This window comes from Triturus cristatus, chromosome 7 (genome assembly GCF_964204655.1).
Source record: "Triturus cristatus chromosome 7, aTriCri1.1, whole genome shotgun sequence".
Taxonomy (NCBI): Eukaryota; Metazoa; Chordata; class Amphibia; order Caudata; family Salamandridae; genus Triturus; species Triturus cristatus.
Genome location: NC_140590.1, coordinates 1,011,074,039 through 1,011,093,097, shown reverse-complemented (window position 1 = coordinate 1,011,093,097; position 19,059 = coordinate 1,011,074,039). Strand labels below are relative to the sequence as shown.

At 47.8% G+C, this 19,059-nt stretch overlaps 1 protein-coding gene across 5 annotated transcripts in view; it reads left to right on the top strand.

Annotated features, from left to right (window-relative positions):
* Nucleotides 1-2,353: 2,353 nt before the first annotated feature.
* The window catches only part of LOC146811006 (uncharacterized), a 1,023,327-nt gene continuing 1,006,621 nt past the window's right edge, over nucleotides 2,354-19,059 (top strand). For 2 of the 5 annotated variants that reach the window (XR_014965768.1, XM_085614478.1), the window contains exon 1: nucleotides 2,892-2,976. The gene's annotated coding sequence lies outside the window, so the exon portion shown is untranslated. Of the gene's footprint in view, nucleotides 2,440-2,891; nucleotides 2,977-19,059 lie in introns of those variants that run through there. The other 3 variants (XM_085614477.1, XM_085614482.1, XM_085614480.1) reach the window with 2 other exon arrangements.

Genomic DNA, 19,059 nt, shown 5'->3' with positions numbered 1-19,059 from the left:
GAGCTGTTTTTGCAGCAGGTACGGAAATTTAGTTTCCTGGCACACCAGGGGGATTCACTATCCGGCTAGTGTGTCAAGCCTTTCTGGTCACCAGCTTTACCTACCTTTGACAATGCTTTTGTTAAATATTTTTAATTAATTTACTGATTTACCCCAAAGCTTCCGCTGAGGAGCTCGAAGCACGCGCTCCCTGTTTTAATCTATATCTCACAAGCAGTGTCACTTCACAGGGTGCCCTCTACTTTCCATCTCTATAAACATATGTACATTCTTGAGCTGCTCTTAGAACGGACATGTGCTGCATTCTTATGCACTTTAAGAAGTGTATATATGGTCCAATAAACGGGACGGGGTTAAACCGCTAACCCTATTCTCCTGTCACCGTGATGCAAACCCTAAACCCAAATCGCAATCCTAACCCTGGTTCTAACTCCTTTTTAAGCCCTTATCTTTTTGTGCAGCTAGCCGAGACCTAAAAATTATACTACTATCCATATGATCTGAATTTAGGCAAATGTAGCTCATATTCAATTAATAATTGACCATATTTGAACTGCATACAAAATGTGATGCTTTTAAAATACGAGTATTCTCGGTAGAAAATGCACTGATGTTAAAACAATTTTTTTTTTTTAATATTGCTGTAAATAAAATAATATATATATGCACAAGCCTTTGTTAAAAAAAGCAAATGCAAACAGCAAATCTCCAGTTATTCAAAAATGTGCAAAGCTGTTTTTAAAATATGCTAGTTATGTAAAAGAAAACATTAACGATATTTTTGAATTTGTGAGACTATCAGTACAGATGAGGTAGCTCAGTAATCTTTAGCACTAGCTCGGACATCTGCTATTTACACGATTAAACTGCGTGTCAGCAGACTCCTTCTGAGGCTGATAACACAAGTACCACTCAATCTGGCAACAATAAACCCTAAATATTAAAGCAATTGAGGAAATTCAATTTGCATCGTACAGTAGTCATAAATGTTTTTAAAAAGTTAATAGTTATTTAATGCATTCCTTTAAACAATTGCTAGTATGATTTTTAGAGACATTTTCCAAACAGATTATAAGACAGTCATAATTCGTATTGGGAATGCTCAACCAAGCTCAAACGATGCCTTAAAAATCTATATACATCTTTTAAAAAGTGTAACAGTGAAGTGCAATTGAAAAGAAAGGGTGACTTGAAACAGCCGTGGCCCCTTGTCACTCGGGAGCAGCGGGAACACACAGTTCCATTTGACAGCTAAGTTCACGGAGAAGAGCAGTAGAAGTGCTACGCACCAAGTACGGTGGCCCAAACAGGACACTCTGCTTCTCCGCACTATACTCACGGTTCGGTTGCTATCTTTTGGTGAGGCTTGGACCTCGGCGTCACCGGATCCCAATAACAAGCGTCCCTTCGCCACCGGGCCTCAGCTTTCCCCAGCCCCACAACAGTCTGGGCGCCACGGGCGGCATCGTTTCTCCAGGTTGCTATGACAACACACCATCGGGCTTCCGGCTGCTGCTTGGGAATGTTGTCCGTGTGTGTGTCGAAATGAGGGACAAGATGAACAGACTACTCGATTCGTGACTGTGCGGCCAATCACATTGTGAGTAGAAGAAAGACTACCCGCGAAGGCTCCCGCTTTCGACTCTACTGAGGGTAAATAAAGAGACAATCTGGTTGCAACTGCCAAAAGAAACAGAGGAAGGACACATAATAAGGACAAAACATCGTCTGCGAAAATAGACCGCCATCTTCAAACAGTTTGAGAAATATATATTACTAAAAGCTACACGGAAATGGAAATTATTGGTCAGGACCGAAGTTTCTTGCTTACCAATCTTATTTTCAGTACCCATGTATCAAACATATATGAATGTGTCCTTCTGTAGTAACTGGAGTTGTCCGGTAATCTAGAAAACACGCTGCGCGCGGAGCAGCAACCAGAGACCAGAGCAGCAGCCGAACACGGGAGCCGACAGCAGGGGGAGAGGACGCCTTTCTCCGAGGTCAAGCAGAAATGCCTCGGAGAAACGCAGCGGCGTTTTCGGATTCGGGGGCGTGTTTTCCTTTCTCTCCTCTTGCCATTGGCTGGAATGTTTACATTCCACGGGTGAGAAAGATTTGAAAAAATACGCCCCGAATCGCAAAAGGACGGGGCTTGTTTGGAGAGACAAACCTCTTCTCCAATGGCTGACCAGCATTTCAGAGGCCAGCCAATGGAGAAGAGGAGAGAAGAGGGGCGGGTTAAAGCCCCCTACTCCAAGTCATTAAATCTCGTGAGCGAGACTGCGCAAGCGCAGCCTTCGCTAGCCGAGACCTAACGAGTGAGACTGCGCAAGCGCAGCCTTTGCTAGCCGAGACCTAAAAAGCTAACCAAGCCTCCTTGTTCCACCTTAGCACCGCCCTTGTGCCCGCCCTAAATTCCGCCCATGGCACCTTTTGGTGAGTACCTGCACTTATTTTTTTCCATTTAAAGCACTGACCTAACCCTAGCGTGCGTGCTTTCAGTGGCGCAAGGTGTGTTCACCGTAACCCTAGCATGCGTGGTTTCAGTGGCGCAAGATGTGTTCACCTAACCCCTAGTGTGCGTGCTTTCCGTGGTTTACGGAATGGGGTGATGCTGTGATGATTGGCAGCTCAAAGAAGATACCTAAAGTTATGTTTCAATACTTTGTAATAAATAGGATTCTATCATATGAAAAGGTGCGCTTTCTTATTACGAGTGCGTTCTGTCATAACAGCGAGCTTTTACAAAAAAAATGTTGTCACTATACGCTTGTAAAAAAGCTTTGCGGGTGCGTAGTGACATAGCAGTGCTACTTTCCATTGGCTCCACTGGGAAGGGCGCCCCTCCCCCCCTACCAGCGACTTTACCTCAAGGGGAAGAGACAACTGTCTCACTCGGAAGCAATGAAAGCGCCGCCTGTGAACACCAGAGCCACCTGACTCTCGACTCTCACTCACCAGGGATCGCTGCAGGTATGAAACAGGCCGTGATTAAGAGTCTAGGCGCTATTTAGCGCACCTGATAAATAACAATAGCATTGGGTATGTTATTTAACCGGTGCCATAACACCTATTTTGAGTTTGTGTGGAATAACATGCAGATGTTGGTGTTTTCTGCACCAAAATGCGCATAATAAAGTAAAGTACATATTTCCCTTGTTAAATTTCGGCAGGTTTGACCAGCTGAAATTTAAGAAGTTTGAGGTATGTAACGCTTCCGATATGTTAAATACCTTTTTAATCGTAATTTCGATCCATGCCTAAACATGGATTTTTACGCAAGTGTCAGTATTAATCGATTGCTGTAATCAGACTGTTAGTGCAGGCAGGCCATTGACACAAGCAATAACCATAACACGGGGGTGTCTCCCCCCCCCCAGACACACACGCCTATTTTCAGATCGTGTGGAAATTAGAGCTGCTTGCCGGCAAGCTGACCAGACAGTTGCTGCCTTCTTGTGTTGCCACAAAGCAGGCATGGGGCTTAGAGGGGGCAGGCCGTCCACAGAAGCACCACCTGCCTCGCTCTTCTGCTACCTCACACCCCTTTTTCCGTGCATCAGTCTGTGCACCAGCACTGCTCCCCGGGCCTCATTTGTGATGATGCTTTTGGTACTTGATTCTTAGCACAAGCACTTATTTATGATGGCTCACCACATGGTGGTGTTTTCTGAATATTTTTTAGTCAAGAACATACGATTCTTTCAAAATTCAATATTCCTTAAAAAAACAAAAAAAAGCAGTAATATCAGCCTGTTCAAGTCAGTTTTTACCTCTTTGGGTGACTGGGAATACATCAAATTTTCACATTTTTAGGAGTGTTATAATTGATAGGTAGACTTTGTACTCGCGTTTGGCAGCGACGGGAGGGGGCAATGGGTGTTGCAAGGTGCAGCGGTCATCTGAGAAATAGTTGCGCCCTAGCATTTTTTTTTTGCCAATTAAGCACTGACTGCTTCTCCCTCCAACCTTCCGCTACCTCATACACCTCCGTTTGCAGCATTTGACTGGTCTGGCAGTGCTGCAGCAGTGTGCCCCAGCTTTCCAACGTGCTTCGCCGAGGCCTCAAATAAATATTCCCACACAGAGGGCGGAAGAGCGTGGCTCACGTGCCCCTCACCGGCTGCCATGCTAAGACAGGTCTAGAAGCCAAAACAATATAGGTTTTGAACAATACACAAGCCAGAGGCGATTACTTAATTCGGCTATTTCTTTTCTGTACATTCTGAGTTCTCTAGTTCTGCTTTTGGTAACTGTTTAACAAATTAGAAATTCCTGAATGATGCAGCTAAAACCATAGAACATGCCTGACCAGGGAAAAGTGAATATCTACGTGGGGGCTTGAAAACACCTACTTATAACATGGGCTACAGTACCCTTACCTACTTTAAAAGGTTATTGCATGTCCCCTCCACTTCCATGACCGCATAAAGGTACCATATACCCACAACACCCCTGATGACTTACAATATCTTTATAATATACTTCCGGCGGTGTACTTTATCTCATGTACATTGTTATGTTTTCTGTTATGAGTATACGATTTCAATCAGGAAATGTCTTTAGTGTGAGCTCACCGTTTAGGTCGAACAATCTTTTTACAACATGAGAACAGCAGGTATTCCTGGCTCTCACAGTAGTTTGCCCAGCTTTTAACTGTATTCAGTTAAGGCACTGTGTAGACTTCTTCCAAATATGGTGGCCATGAAGCATAGCCACACACGCACAACACAACACATGACTGTTGCTACAAAAAGAGAAGGGGCCACGGATTAACGTCTGCTGTCTCTGACAAAGTGAGCTCTGTATAACATGATTTGTCAGTGTGAAGTATAGTATAAAGAATTAAAATGTCGATCTGCAATTACGTATTACACTTTAGTCTTCTTTTGAAAGTAATTGTCAACTACCTCCCTGGTGACACCAGAGACAAATTACCACAAGTGGTGTAAAAGAATATGAAGGAGACGCCATTTGTAGGGGACTTCGTGTCTCAGGCTGCTCTGAGTCTGCCATGACGCAAAGAAACCATTTGCTGTGTTTTGCGGGCCTATTAAGGAGCCCGCTGGTTCTCGCTGTGCGGGATGCGCCCAGGCCCTTGCAAAGACTGGGCCAAGAGTGGTCCCATCTGTGCCCGTCCAAGCTCCGAAGAGTCTGGGCACATTCTTGTGGGTGTCATGTGCTGTCTACTCCCAACATAAGTGACTGTAACCTGTTTAGCCCCCCCACCTGCCATCTGCCACCAGCTGCCTATCTGTATGTTTTAATAACACTGAGATAACAGGTCAGTTTATTAACAAGGTCACACACTAGTTTGACCCCTACCTCACATGCAAGGATAGCTTGTTTAACCATATTCTTTTTGTTGGTAGAGTGGATTGGGTGGGCCCTTTGAACAAAGAATTTTCTGGGGATTGTATCATTGTAAGTTTAAAAAATCTGGCTAACGTGGCCGACATCGTACAGGCTCTTTTTCTTTAGCCCTGGACAGTTTCTGGTGTTAGGGCGTTGCCGTTGGGATATTTCTACAAGCATTTCAGGATGAATCCCTCATTTGAGCCAAGTCAAGCTCTGGTTACGCATCTACCTGTCCCTCAAAGCCGTACCTTACCTATTACTAATAGTTATTCAGCATTGCTTGATTCTCCAGGCAATGCTTGACTTGTGAGGACTGGTCCTCCTAGGCAAGGGATCAACAGGGTCAATGTCATTATCACTGTTGTGCTCCTACCGGCTCCTGTAACTCAAGCGATCATTTGGGATTGTGATTTCGAAGGAGGCTTTTCACCTGACCACTCCTAAGACCCCTAACAAAGTCAAATGATTGGGCTGGTATTCAAGACAAATTAGCTATGGACAATTGGGTGGAGTTCATTCAGTCATATGTGTAGGAGAGTAGGGTCTGCTTTCTATGTTCACCCCCACTTTTTGCTTTTGCTTTACTGGTTTTCGACTTAGATGTGGCTGTGGGCCTGCTAACCAGACCCACAGCCCTGCTGTTCTCTCTCTAAATTAATACTATGTACTTTAGGTGCATAACCCATTTGGATAGGATCACCTTATTGGCCCCTGTACAGTGTACCCTAGGTACCCAGGGCATAGGTGTACCCTAGGCCTACCAGGGGCTGCAGCATGTAGTGTGCCACCCCTGGCCTGGCCTTCCATTTTGACACAACTGGCTGATCACTCAGCTGGGGCAAGGTCGTGTAATCACCCCTTGCTTAGGTGTAGTATTCCTATACCTAACTTACATATAGACACTTGTGTACCTATCAGTCACTCCTATGGCAGGCCTTGACAATCCTGGAGGCAGAGTGCATGGTAACATGTGAGATGGTGCTCTAGCATGAGCTGAGCCTGTCTGCAGCTTTCGGAACCTTGTCCTTATAGCTGTTCTATGATATAGCCTACCATATACTCTTAAAGTGCCTTATAATCTTAGACGGTTATGGTAACTATGGTTTGGCTTTATCAAAACATGTCGTGTAAGGTGTCTAACACTCGGGAATAATACCCCCATGCCATTTCTGGACATGAGAATATTATTCCCCCCTTCTAGAGGGAAAGACATGTTAAAATCATACTTCAACTGTTAGCCTCTGACCAAAGCCTCAGCATCACAAAATGGATGCTGCTGCCACGACACAAGTCTGACCTCCTGCAGCTGGGAGTGATCCCAGCCAGGGAGGCCTGGACAATAGGTTTCCTGCTTGGGGAGGTGCTAGCACCTCCCCAGACAGCCTTTAGTGTATTGGGGCAGGGTGGGCTGAAAGGAATGAGACATGCCTGGGGCACACAAGGTGTTCCTTGCATAGTCCAGTTCAAACCGGCGCTGGGGCACTCCAGCCCCAGCTCTGGCGCGAAACTGGACAAAGGGAAGTGGGTGTAACCACCCCCTCCCAGGTCCCACCCATAAGGCGTGACCTAGCAGGTATCCCAGCCCCCCAGATTAGTATAAGAGTGGGAGTTGGGCCTCAAGACTTTAGATTATCCTGAACCTGCAAAACTGAACAGAAACTCTGGACCTTCGACATTCGACGAAAGAAGAAGACTGAAGAATCTCCCTTGTAGCCAAGGAGTGGCTACCCTGTGCAAACAGGCACCATCAAGAGACTACCCTTTGCTTTGCGACCGTTCTACGAGGAACCGACTGCAGAGCCCGACCAGAGCCTTGACTTCCAGACTTCTCCGACCCTCATCCACATCTGCAGCAGAGCTGAGATCCGTGGAGGCGACGAGCGACGTGGGACCGGCTACCTGGGAAAAGTGGCTAGTAACTTACAGCGCAGCTTCTGAGGTACCCTCGAAGTTGTGCACCGGGGATTGAGAAGCCCCAACCCCAAGCACCAACTGCACCGAAGATCAGCCCCCCACACTCCACGAGTCCTGCGTGGGGCCCTTCAGCATTTTCCTGCTTGCCGCGTCTGTCCGGTTGCTTGCCCGCTGGCTAGTGGCCTCTGTGACGACGCTCCCTGAAATCTTCTGCGCTGGTTTGGCTCCTCCAGACTGGCTCCCGCTCCTCTGCAAAGAAGAAGCACCCCAGACCTTCCTGGTCTGCACCAGAAGCAAGTCCTTTGTTCTTCGTGGGTTCCGCTTGCCAAGGCTTGGTGAGTCCTAGTCCAACTTCGACGCCGCCGACAGCAAGAGCCTTCGTGGGACAGCTCGCCTCCTGGTCCTGGTCGTCCTCGACGCTTCCTGGTCCTCCTGGCTGCAGCGACAAGCTTCACCTTCACCTGCAACTCTTCACGACATCGCCTGGTTCCTTCCTGGTTCCACGTGGTCACTGGCTAGTGACCTTGACTCTGTCCCCTCTGCTTGCAGGTTTCTTCTCTTCTTGATCCCAGCCTTGGGATCCACCGGACACTCTCCCCTGACTGCCTGTCAGCATCTTTCTTCAGGCATCCATAGGAGTCGACGACGAAAACGACGCATCTTCACCCCTATGCACCCGCAGCCTGTGGGCTAGGTAACTTGGGTACTCCGGTGCTCATCAGGATAGTGACTATCCTAGTGTCTAGTTTTCAAGTCTCAACTTCCTAGCTACTCCGGAAGTGTCCTAAATCTATCTATTTCTAAACTGTAACATTGCTATTGACTTTTACGCATTACGCGTGAGTGTTTCCACTCTGCACACGAATCCCGTGGGCCTCCCACTTCCTAACTAACGCTAGTGTAGTGTAGCCCCAGCGATTCCCTAGGCCTAGGCCTATTCTATTTCCGTGACAGTGGTTCTTATACCACTTATTTAGTATATGGTTTGCGTGGCCCCTAGGGCCTAACTGTATTACTTACCTGTGTGACTTACTGTATGCATTAATAAGACTGTGTTGTACTTACCTCTAAACTCATAAAGAGTGCTGAGGGTTTGCTTAGAATAAATACACTTTAGTTTATATATATATCTGTTGTGGTGTCCTTTCATTTGGTATTCAAGGGATTATATATGGTATCACAGCTGGCTTCACATGCCATTCAGAGTTTAGCCTAAGACTGCTCTTGTCCATGCTACCACTAGGATAGCTGGTCTATAAGGTTGACTTTACAACCAATCACCATAAGGGTATTTGGACTGATATAAGGTGTACACTATAACTAGTGACATCATACATCAGGCCAACTTCTCACATTGGTGAGCAGCGGTTGGGATCTGAGCTTGCTGTTGTAATACCATTGTAATCTTGAGATACTAAATTGAAAGATCACACAGATATTGTCTAGGTACATATAACATAGTTTATAATACTTAAGTCCTACTGGACTTAGTGGTTGTAGGTTGAAGGGAGTAACACACCCTGACTACAACTACTAGAGAGGTTTAGTAGAAACAACTAGTGTAGGTAGGTGCACACACCACACCCTCACTAGATCATGCCTCTGGGAGGAGATCAAGTAGATGCTCTCTCAGGAGGGGCAGGTCTGCAGAAGACCCCCTCTAGGTATGATACCTTAACATTCCAGGAGATGAGACAATTGTGTACCTCCAGAGGAATAAAACAGGGTGCAAACCCTACCCTCCTTCAGTTAAGACAACTCCTAGAGGAGTATGATGCTCAGAGGGCATCTCAGGAAGGTGCCCTAGGCGCAGAGGAGGGTCTACCCACCACAGAGGAGTCAGATGGGGCTTCAGATGGGGAGGTAGACAGCCAGAGCCAAGTAAGGAGACTTAGCCAGGCTAACTTAAGTTTACATGGGAGTTTGCATGGGATCCCCCCATACAGACCCACAAGTAGACATTCACAGAGAAGCAGGAGGGACAGATCCCCTTCAAGGGAATCCATCCACTCCCATGTCTCTAACATCTCTAATGCTTCCTCTCACAGGGGAATGACTTCACCTGAGAGAAAGGAGCATGCAGCCAGAATGAGGGAGGCTAATCTGAGGATTCAGAGGGAAGAACTTGCCCTTGCCAAAGAGAAGCTTGCTCTGGCTAGAGAACAAAAGTTAAGTGGGTTAGAACCCACTGGTGGCAGCAACATTCCTAGAGATAGAGACAGGCACTATGATAATAGAAACCTGAGCAAGATTGTCCCTCCCTACAAGTGTGGGGATGACATCCACAAATGGATAACTGCTTTGGAGAGAGCTTGCAAAGTACAGCAGGTACCCCAAAGTCAGTGGGCAGCTATCTTGTGGCTCTCCTTCTCTGAGAAAGGAAGAGACAAGCTCCTCACAGTTAGTGATGAGGATGCAGATAATTACACTGTCCTGAAGAGTGCTCTGATTGATGGGTTTGGCCTAACCACTGAACAATACAGGTTGTTGTTCAGGGATACCCAGAAGACACAGACTCAGGACTGGACTGACTTTGTAGATTGTGCCACTAAGGCTCTGGAAGGCTGGCTAATGGGAAGTAAGGTTAAGGACTATACAGGATTGTATAATTTGATCATGAGAGAACAAATACTTAACAACTGTCAAAACCAGCTACTGCATCAACACCTGATTGATTCTGATCTGACTTCTCCCCAAGAATTGGGAAAGAAGGCAGATAGATGGGTCAGGACTAGAGTTAAGCAGAAAAACCAGAACCAGGGCGGTGATCAGAAAAAGGCAGACCAGAAGGGTAATGAGCAGAAACAAAAAGACCAGAAGTCTTCACCAGGCCCCCAAAAGGCTCAGGGGGAGGGTGGTTCCAAAAAGGATAAGAAGAAAGAAGGCCAAAAGAAACCATGGTGCAACTATTGTAAGTCCACCTCACATTGGTTTAGTGAGTGCACCAAAAAGGATAAGCCCCCAGCCACCATTGCCCCTAAGGCAACTGTACCCCCTAGTTCAGCTGTAAGTGGTGGTTCCCAGCAAAAGGGTGTAGTAGGGTTAACCCTGGGAACTGAGGAGGATTCTGGCCTAGTCAGAGTACCTACTCAGGCTGTCCTGATCTGTGATGGGGACTTAGCTTTGTCCTCTACTGTAGGCCCCAGTAACCTGGGCAAGTACAGACAGACACCTTTTATCAACCAAAGAATGGCTCAGGCCTACAGGGACACTGGGGCTAGTGTCACAATGGTGACACCTGCTTTTGTGGACCCTGGACAGATCATACTAGGTGAGAATTACCTAGTGACCAACGCTAGCAATGCCACTACCTCCCATAGTGTGGCTATTGTTAACTTCTCCTGGGGAGGGGTAACTGGCCTCAAGAAAGTTGTTGTTAGTTCAGACCTTCCTGTAGAGTGTTTACTGGGCAATGATCTTGAAACTTCAGTTTGGTCTGAAGTGGAGTATAGGACCCATGCAGAAATGCTGGGGATAGATGCACATGTCCTTGCTGTGACCAGGTCACAGGCCAAAAAGTGCAACACTGAACAAGTGCTGGATCCTGAAACTATGGACCAGTCACAATCCAAGAGAAAGAGCAGTAGGGTTAAGGCTGTGCCTTCCCCCCTGCCTCAGGTGGTGGATCAGCCCTCCCAGGAGGATGATTCTGAGAGCCCTGAAGGAACTGTCCTAGAAGAACTTGAACCTGATCAGGTTGAGTTTCTTGGGACAGGGGGACCTTCCAGGGCAGATCTGAGGCAGGCTCAATTAGACTGCCCCTCTCTTGAACCCCTCAGACAGCTGGCTGCTGCTGAGGCTGCAGGGAATGCTCAAGGTACCCATAGAGTGTATTGGGATGAAGGGCTACTGTACTCAGAGGCTAGAGACCCCAAGCCTGGTGCATCCAGGAGGTTGGTCATACCACTGAAGTTCAGAGGCTTCCTTCTAACCTTGGCCCATGATATTCCCCTTGCAGGACATTTAGGCCAGAACAAGACTTGGGACAGGCTTGTCCCTCACTTTCACTGGCCCCATATGTCAGAAGATACTAAGGAGTTTTGTCGCTCCTGTGTCACCTGCCAAGCCAGTGGCAAATCAGGTGGCACCACAAAGGCCCCCCTCATACCACTACCTGTGGTGGGGGTCCCCTTTGAAAGAGTGGGCATAGATATTGTGGGACCAATGGACCCACAAACAGCATCTGGGCACAGATTCATACTGGTGATAGTGGACCATGCCACCAGGTACCCAGAAGCAATTCCCCTGAGGACCACAACAGCTCCTGTTGTGGCAAGGGCCCTGCTTGGAGTATTCTCCAGAGTGGGCTTTCCAAAGGAGGTCATTTCTGACAGAGGTGCCAACTTTATGTCAGGATACTTGACTGCAATGTGGAAGGAGTGTGGTGTTAACTATAAGTTCACCACACCCTATCACCCACAGTGCAATGGGCTTGTTGAGAGATTCAACAAGACCCTAAAGGGAATGATAAAAGGATTACCAGACAAGCTTAGGCGAAGATGGGACATCCTTTTACCCTGCCTTCTGTTTGCTTACAGAGAGGTCCCACAAAAGGGGGTTGGCTACAGCCCTTTTGAGCTTTTGTTTGGGCATCCTGTAAGAGGACCCCTGTGTTTGGTGAAGGAAGGATGGGAGAGACCTCTCAGACAACCCAAACTAGACATAGTGGATTATGTACTTGGTCTCCGCTCCAGGATGGCAGCGTATATGAAGAAGGCTTCTAAAAACCTTGAGGCAAGCCAAGAACTCCAAAAAGCTTGGCATGACCAAAAGGCTGTACTGACTGTTTACCAGCCAGGACAGAAAGTGTGGGTGTTGGAGCCAGTGGCCCCAGCAGCACTCCAAGACAAATGGTCTGGACCCCACACTATTGTTGAGAAAAAGGGAGAAGTCACCTACTTGGTGGACCTTGGGACTCCCAGAAGCCCCCACAGGGTGCTTCATGTCAACAGATTGAAGGCATATGTTGACAGGGCAGACATGGGGCTACTCATGGCTACAGATGAGGGGCAGGAGGAAGAGAGTGACCCTCTCCCAGACCTGTTGACTCAGAACCCTGATGATGGCTCAGTTGATGGTGTGGTCTTTTCTGACAGCCTCACTGTCCATCAGCAACAGGACTGCAGACAAGTTCTGCAGGCCTACAGACATATGTTCTCTCTGACCCCAAGTCAGACAAACTGGTGCACCCATGAGGTGGACACTGGTGACAGTCTGCCTGTGAAGAGTAAAATCTACAGGCAACCTGACCATGTCAGGGACTGCATAAAAGTTGAGGTACAAAAGATGTTGGAGCTGGGAGTCATTGAACCTTCAGAGAGCCCTTGGGCTAGTCCTGTAGTCCTTGTGCCAAAACCTCACACCCAAGATGGTAAGAGAGAGATGAGGTTTTGCGTGGATTACAGAGGTCTCAATGCTGTCACTAGGACAGATGCCCACCCAATACCTAGGGCAGATGAGCTCATTGACAGACTGGCAGCTGCTAAGTTTTTGAGCACATTTGACCTAACAGCAGGCTACTGGCAAATCAGACTAGCTGAGAGTGCAAAGGCCAAAACTGCTTTCTCGACCCCAGGAGGACATTATCAATTTGTGGTAATGCCCTTTGGTCTGAAGAATGCACCTGCCACTTTCCAAAGGCTGGTGAATCAAGTCCTTACTGGGTTGGATGATTATTGTGCAGCTTATCTTGATGATATTGCTGTCTTTAGCTCCACCTGGGAGGATCACCTGGTCCACCTGAGGAATGTTTTAGAGGCCCTGCAAAAGGCAGGCCTCACTATCAAGGCCACTAAGTGCCAGATAGGGCAGAGCAAGGTTGTATACCTGGGCCACCTAGTTGGTGGGGGTCAGGTTCAACCACTGGAGAGCAAGATCCAGACCATAAAGGACTGGGCTCCTCCAACTACCCAGACTCAGGTCAGAGCTTTCTTGGGCCTGACTGGGTACTACAGAAAGTTTGTTAAGAACTATGGGTCCATAGTGACACCACTTAATGACTTGACCTCCAAGAAGATGCCAAAGAAAGTTCAGTGGACAGTAAGCTGTCAAAAAGCATTTGATGACCTGAAGCAGGCCATGTGCAGTGCACCTATTCTGAAAAGTCCAGACTACTCCAAAGAGTTCATTGTCCAGACAGATGCTTCTGAGTTAGGTGTGGGAGCTGTTCTTTCACAACTGAATGTAGATGGTCAAGACCAGCCCATTGCTTTTATAAGTAGAAGGCTGACCCCTAGAGAGAAACGTTGGTCAGCTATTGAGAGGGAGGCCTTTGCTGTGGTTTGGGCCCTGAAGAAGCTGAGGCCATACTTGTTTGGCACTCACTTCAAGATTCAGACAGACCATAAGCCCCTCTTGTGGCTAAATCAGATGAAGGGTGAAAATCCCAAACTTCTTAGGTGGTCCATTTCCCTACAGGGGATGGACTTCACAGTGGAACATAGACCTGGGACTGACCATGCCAATGCAGATGGACTCTCCAGATATTTCCACTTAGAACATGAAGACTCAACTGGTCAAGGTTAGTTTAATGTCCCTAAGTTTGGGGGGGGGGTTGTGTAGGAGAGTAGGGTCTGCTTTCTATGTTCACCCCCACTTTTTGCTTTTGCTTTACTGGTTTTCGACTTAGATGTGGCTGTGGGCCTGCTAACCAGACCCACAGCCCTGCTGTTCTCTCTCTAAATTAATACTATGTACTTTAGGTGCATAACCCATTTGGATAGGATCACCTTATTGGCCCCTGTACAGTGTACCCTAGGTACCCAGGGCATAGGTGTACCCTAGGCCTACCAGGGGCTGCAGCATGTAGTGTGCCACCCCTGGCCTGGCCTTCCATTTTGACACAACTGGCTGATCACTCAGCTGGGGCAAGGTCGTGTAATCACCCCTTGCTTAGGTGTAGTATTCCTATACCTAACTTACATATAGACACTTGTGTACCTATCAGTCACTCCTATGGCAGACCTTGACAATCCTGGAGGCAGAGTGCTTGGTAACATGTGAGATGGTGCTCTAGCATGAGCTGAGCCCGTCTGCAGCTTTCGGAACCTTGTCCTTATAGCTGTTCTATGATATAGCCTACCATATACTCTTAAAGTGCCTTATAATCTTAGACGGTTATGGTAACTATGGTTTGGCTTTATCAAAACATGTCGTGTAAGGTGTCTAACACTCGGGAATAATACCCCCATGCCATTTCTGGACATGAGAATATTATTCCCCCCTTCTAGAGGGAAAGACATGTTAAAATCAAACTTCACTGTTAGCCTCTGACCAAAGCCTCAGCATCACAAAATGGATGCTGCTGCCACGACACAAGTCTGACCTTCTGCAGCTGGGAGTGATCCCAGCCAGGGAGGCCTGGACAATAGGTTTCCTGCTTGGGGAGGTGCTAGCACCTCCCCAGACAGCCTTTAGTGTATTGGGGCAGGGTGGGCTGAAAGGAATGAGACATGCCTGGGGCACACAAGGTGTTCCTTGCATAGTCCAGTTCAAACCGGCGCTGGGGCACTCCAGCCCCAGCTCTGGCGCGAAACTGGACAAAGGGAAGTGGGTGTAACCACCCCCTCCCAGGTCCCACCCATAAGGCGTGACCTAGCAGGTATCCCAGCCCCCCAGATTAGTATAAGAGTGGGAGTTGGGCCTCAAGACTTTAGATTATCCTGAACCTGCAAAACTGAACAGAAACTCTGGACCTTCGACATTCGACGAAAGAAGAAGACTGAAGAATCTCCCTTGTAGCCAAGGAGTGGCTACCCTGTGCAAACAGGCACCATCAAGAGACTACCCTTTGCTTTGCGACCGTTCTACGAGGAACCGACTGCAGAGCCCGACCAGAGCCTTGACTTCCAGACTTCTCCGACCCTCATCCACATCTGCAGCAGAGCTGAGATCCGTGGAGGCGACGAGCGACGTGGGGCCGGCTACCTGGGAAAAGTGGCTAGTAACTTACAGCGCAGCTTCTGAGGTACCCTCGAAGTTGTGCACCGGGGATTGAGAAGCCCCAACCCCAAGCACCAACTGCACCGAAGATCAGCCCCCCACACTCCACGAGTCCTGCGTGGGGCCCTTCAGCATTTTCCTGCTTGCCGCGTCTGTCCGGTTGCTTGCCCGCTGGCTAGTGGCCTCTGTGACGACGCTCCCTGAAATCTTCTGCGCTGGTTTGGCTCCTCCAGACTGGCTCCCGCTCCTCTGCAAAGAAGAAGCACCCCAGACCTTCCTGGTCTGCACCAGAAGCAAGTCCTTTGTTCTTCGTGGGTTCCGCTTGCCAAGGCTTGGTGAGTCCTAGTCCAACTTCGACGCCGCCGACAGCAAGAGCCTTCGTGGGACAGCTCGCCTCCTGGTCCTGGTCGTCCTCGACGCTTCCTGGTCCTCCTGGCTGCAGCGACAAGCTTCACCTTCACCTGCAACTCTTCACGACATCGCCTGGTTCCTTCCTGGTTCCACGTGGTCACTGGCTAGTGACCTTGACTCTGTCCCCTCTGCTTGCAGGTTTCTTCTCTTCTTGATCCCAGCCTTGGGATCCACCGGACACTCTCCCCTGACTGCCTGTCAGCATCTTTCTTCAGGCATCCATAGGAGTCGACGACGAAAACGACGCATCTTCACCCCTATGCACCCGCAGCCTGTGGGCTAGGTAACTTGGGTACTCCGGTGCTCATCAGGATAGTGACTATCCTAGTGTCTAGTTTTCAAGTCTCAACTTCCTAGCTACTCCGGAAGTGTCCTAAATCTATCTATTTCTAAACTGTAACATTGCTATTGACTTTTACGCATTACGCGTGAGTGTTTCCACTCTGCACACGAATCCCGTGGGCCTCCCACTTCCTAACTAACGCTAGTGTAGTGTAGCCCCAGCGATTCCCTAGGCCTAGGCCTATTCTATTTCCGTGACAGTGGTTCTTATACCACTTATTTAGTATATGGTTTGCGTGGCCCCTAGGGCCTAACTGTATTACTTACCTGTGTGACTTACTGTATGCATTAATAAGACTGTGTTGTACTTACCTCTAAACTCATAAAGAGTGCTGAGGGTTTGCTTAGAATAAATACACTTTAGTTTATATATATATATGTTGTGGTGTCCTTTCATTTGGTATTCAAGGGATTATATATGGTATCACAGCTGGCTTCACATGCCATTCAGAGTTTAGCCTAAGACTGCTCTTGTCCATGCTACCACTAGGATAGCTGGTCTATAAGGTTGACTTTACAACCAATCACCATAAGGGTATTTGGACTGATATAAGGTGTACACTATAACTAGTGACATCATACATCAGGCCAACTTCTCACAATATGATATTGTCATTTCACAGGAAACCTGGGCTACAAACAATGTTGTTTGTGATGGTTTTATTTGTTATTCTGTTGCTGCTACCCGTGCTGCCACTGGTCGCGCCAAAGCAGGGCTTGCTGCCTGGTTCATGATGAGCTTTCCCCGTAGCATTCGTCCCATCCCTCCGGAGTGCAGCCTGATCCAAGCCTTTCATTGACGTTGGCCATGAAATGTTAGTGTTCTTAGCAATTTTTATAATGATAATTTAAAGCACACAAACAACTCCATCTGTGCCACACTGCTTGCGTGCAATAGTGAACTCATCTGTAAACATGCCTGGGCTGGTTTGGGAAGTAATTTAATTCTAGCAGGGGATTACAATGCAAAACTTGGGACAGGGGCGGCTCTAGGTTCATGGTGGCCCTGTGCAGGGAGCGTAGTTAGGGGGCCCCGGAAGATGGGGTCCGGGCGGGGCGGAGCTCAGGAAGGTGTTTTAATAAAACGTCCAGAAAAGGCGTTAGATGACCAGTACCTGCGGCTGCTCCTACCCTTCCGAATTCGTCTCAGAACGATAACATTTAGGAGGAGGAGGAGGGCATTGTGACACACAACGTGAGGGACTGGCACAGACGGCTGCAGGGCCATGACGCTTTGGGTTGATGCAGAAATTAAACTCCTGACCACTTACAGATCGCATACCACATATATATTTTCTATTTTAGTTTAAATAAAATATATGTTTCTTACCTTAATTAAGGTGCACAGATTTTTGCAACCGTGGCAAGATGAACGCCCGATTTACAAATTCTACACAGACCTCTTCAGCAGCTCTACGGCTAACGGTGCCTAATCAAAGCTTTCTTAACCTTACCAATCTCTCTGGAAAAAACAAAGGGGGGCACATGTAGAGTGTTAGAGGCACCCCGCAAGCACCACAGCTGCCAGCACCCGCGTCTAGTGTGAGACGTTTAGCCAGTCCTAGGTTTTTGTCCCTCTGCACTTTGCATTCTGGGACTTGTAGTTTGCTTGTCTCATCATAAGCGTGGGCCCAAATATCCAAGAATAAACACTACTCCTGTTGGAATTGAAAGCGGTAATGTCAGAAGGTGTCGAACAATGCATGTGCCCACTGGGTAGCTATGAAGACCTGGGGGTCACCCTGTGCCAAAGGAAAAAATACGGGGGGTGGGGGGCATTGGTCGTGACACCGTCACCTCGTACTGGATGACACGCAGGCCTGGAGTGCCATGCCCCGGGCTAGCTCTACCCTGTTCAGCTGTGATGGCCCCAGCGTTTCATGGATGTCAGCTGACCGCGTAGGTCACGCTGGCTGATTGCTTCACGGCGCCTGCTTCTCTAAGAGAGAGGAGAACAAACAGAAGGGCAAGGTTACTCTTACCGCCCCGTTGAAATAAATATTTCATTTTTTAATGTTTTGTGGCGACTTGTGAAGGGTTTCAAAATTCTAGAAAAGCTGGGCTGTCACCATCCTTTTTGCTGGCATACCTTAGGCGATTCTATTGTATTTACCCGCTATCCTTTTGTTTCATGATAATGTCACATATTTATTCCTATTTGTAAATTAACTTGCTTGATTACTAATGCAGCAGCTGTGTTCGTTTTAGTACTCATCTTACTCAGTGCAAAGTTAGTGGAAGCCGGAGGCCGCCAAATCCCTGCCAGGGGCCGCCACGAATATGTATTGTATCCGATTCCTCGTGGTGGCCCCTGGGGTTTGGCGGCCCTGTGCAGGTGCACAGCTTGCACATGCCTAAGGCCGCCCCTGCTTGGGAATTCTCTTCTGGAAAATCAGAGTAATTAGTTTGAGCCTTCCTGGTTCGAAGGAGCACCTCAAGGTCAGGATCGAAGGAAGCACGAGCTGAGCTTTATTCTTACCTGGCTGCTCTTGATCTCTGTAACGCCCTGGTGGTGGCAGCTGTTCTACCCCATTCTACATCTTTTACCTACATAGGAGGGGGCATGCCACTACAACTGAGTATATTTTTATTTCAAGATTCCTTTTGAATTGGGTTACTGATGGATCTGCCGAATATTCTGTCTTTAGCGATCATAATGCTCTGACCATCTCCTTAGAGGAGTTTGGGGACAGCCACAAAAGACCCAGGGTTGTGTCTGGGACTCACGCCACACAAGATCAGGGGAGAGGAGTAGCCTGTCACTCATTTAACATGAATGAACTCATTAGGAAACTCTGTGTAGATCACCTGGCTTGGATTTTTAGTTGTCTCTCGTGTGCCCAGGAGCGCCTGAAAGGAATTCAGGATTATGTTCGATTGGGTTCTGTAATTAAGGAACCCCTTACTAAGCCATCTAGGAATAGGCCCGACATTCAACCCTGTTGGTATATGGTCCCAAAAGTGAGACCTATTGGCTATGCCAATGCTTGTTGATTTCTGGAGGTTGATGTAACCATCATGAAGTGTTTCTACTGTTTAGTGAATATAGCCGATAAACTCCTTACTATAAACTCCTTACAGTGGCTACTG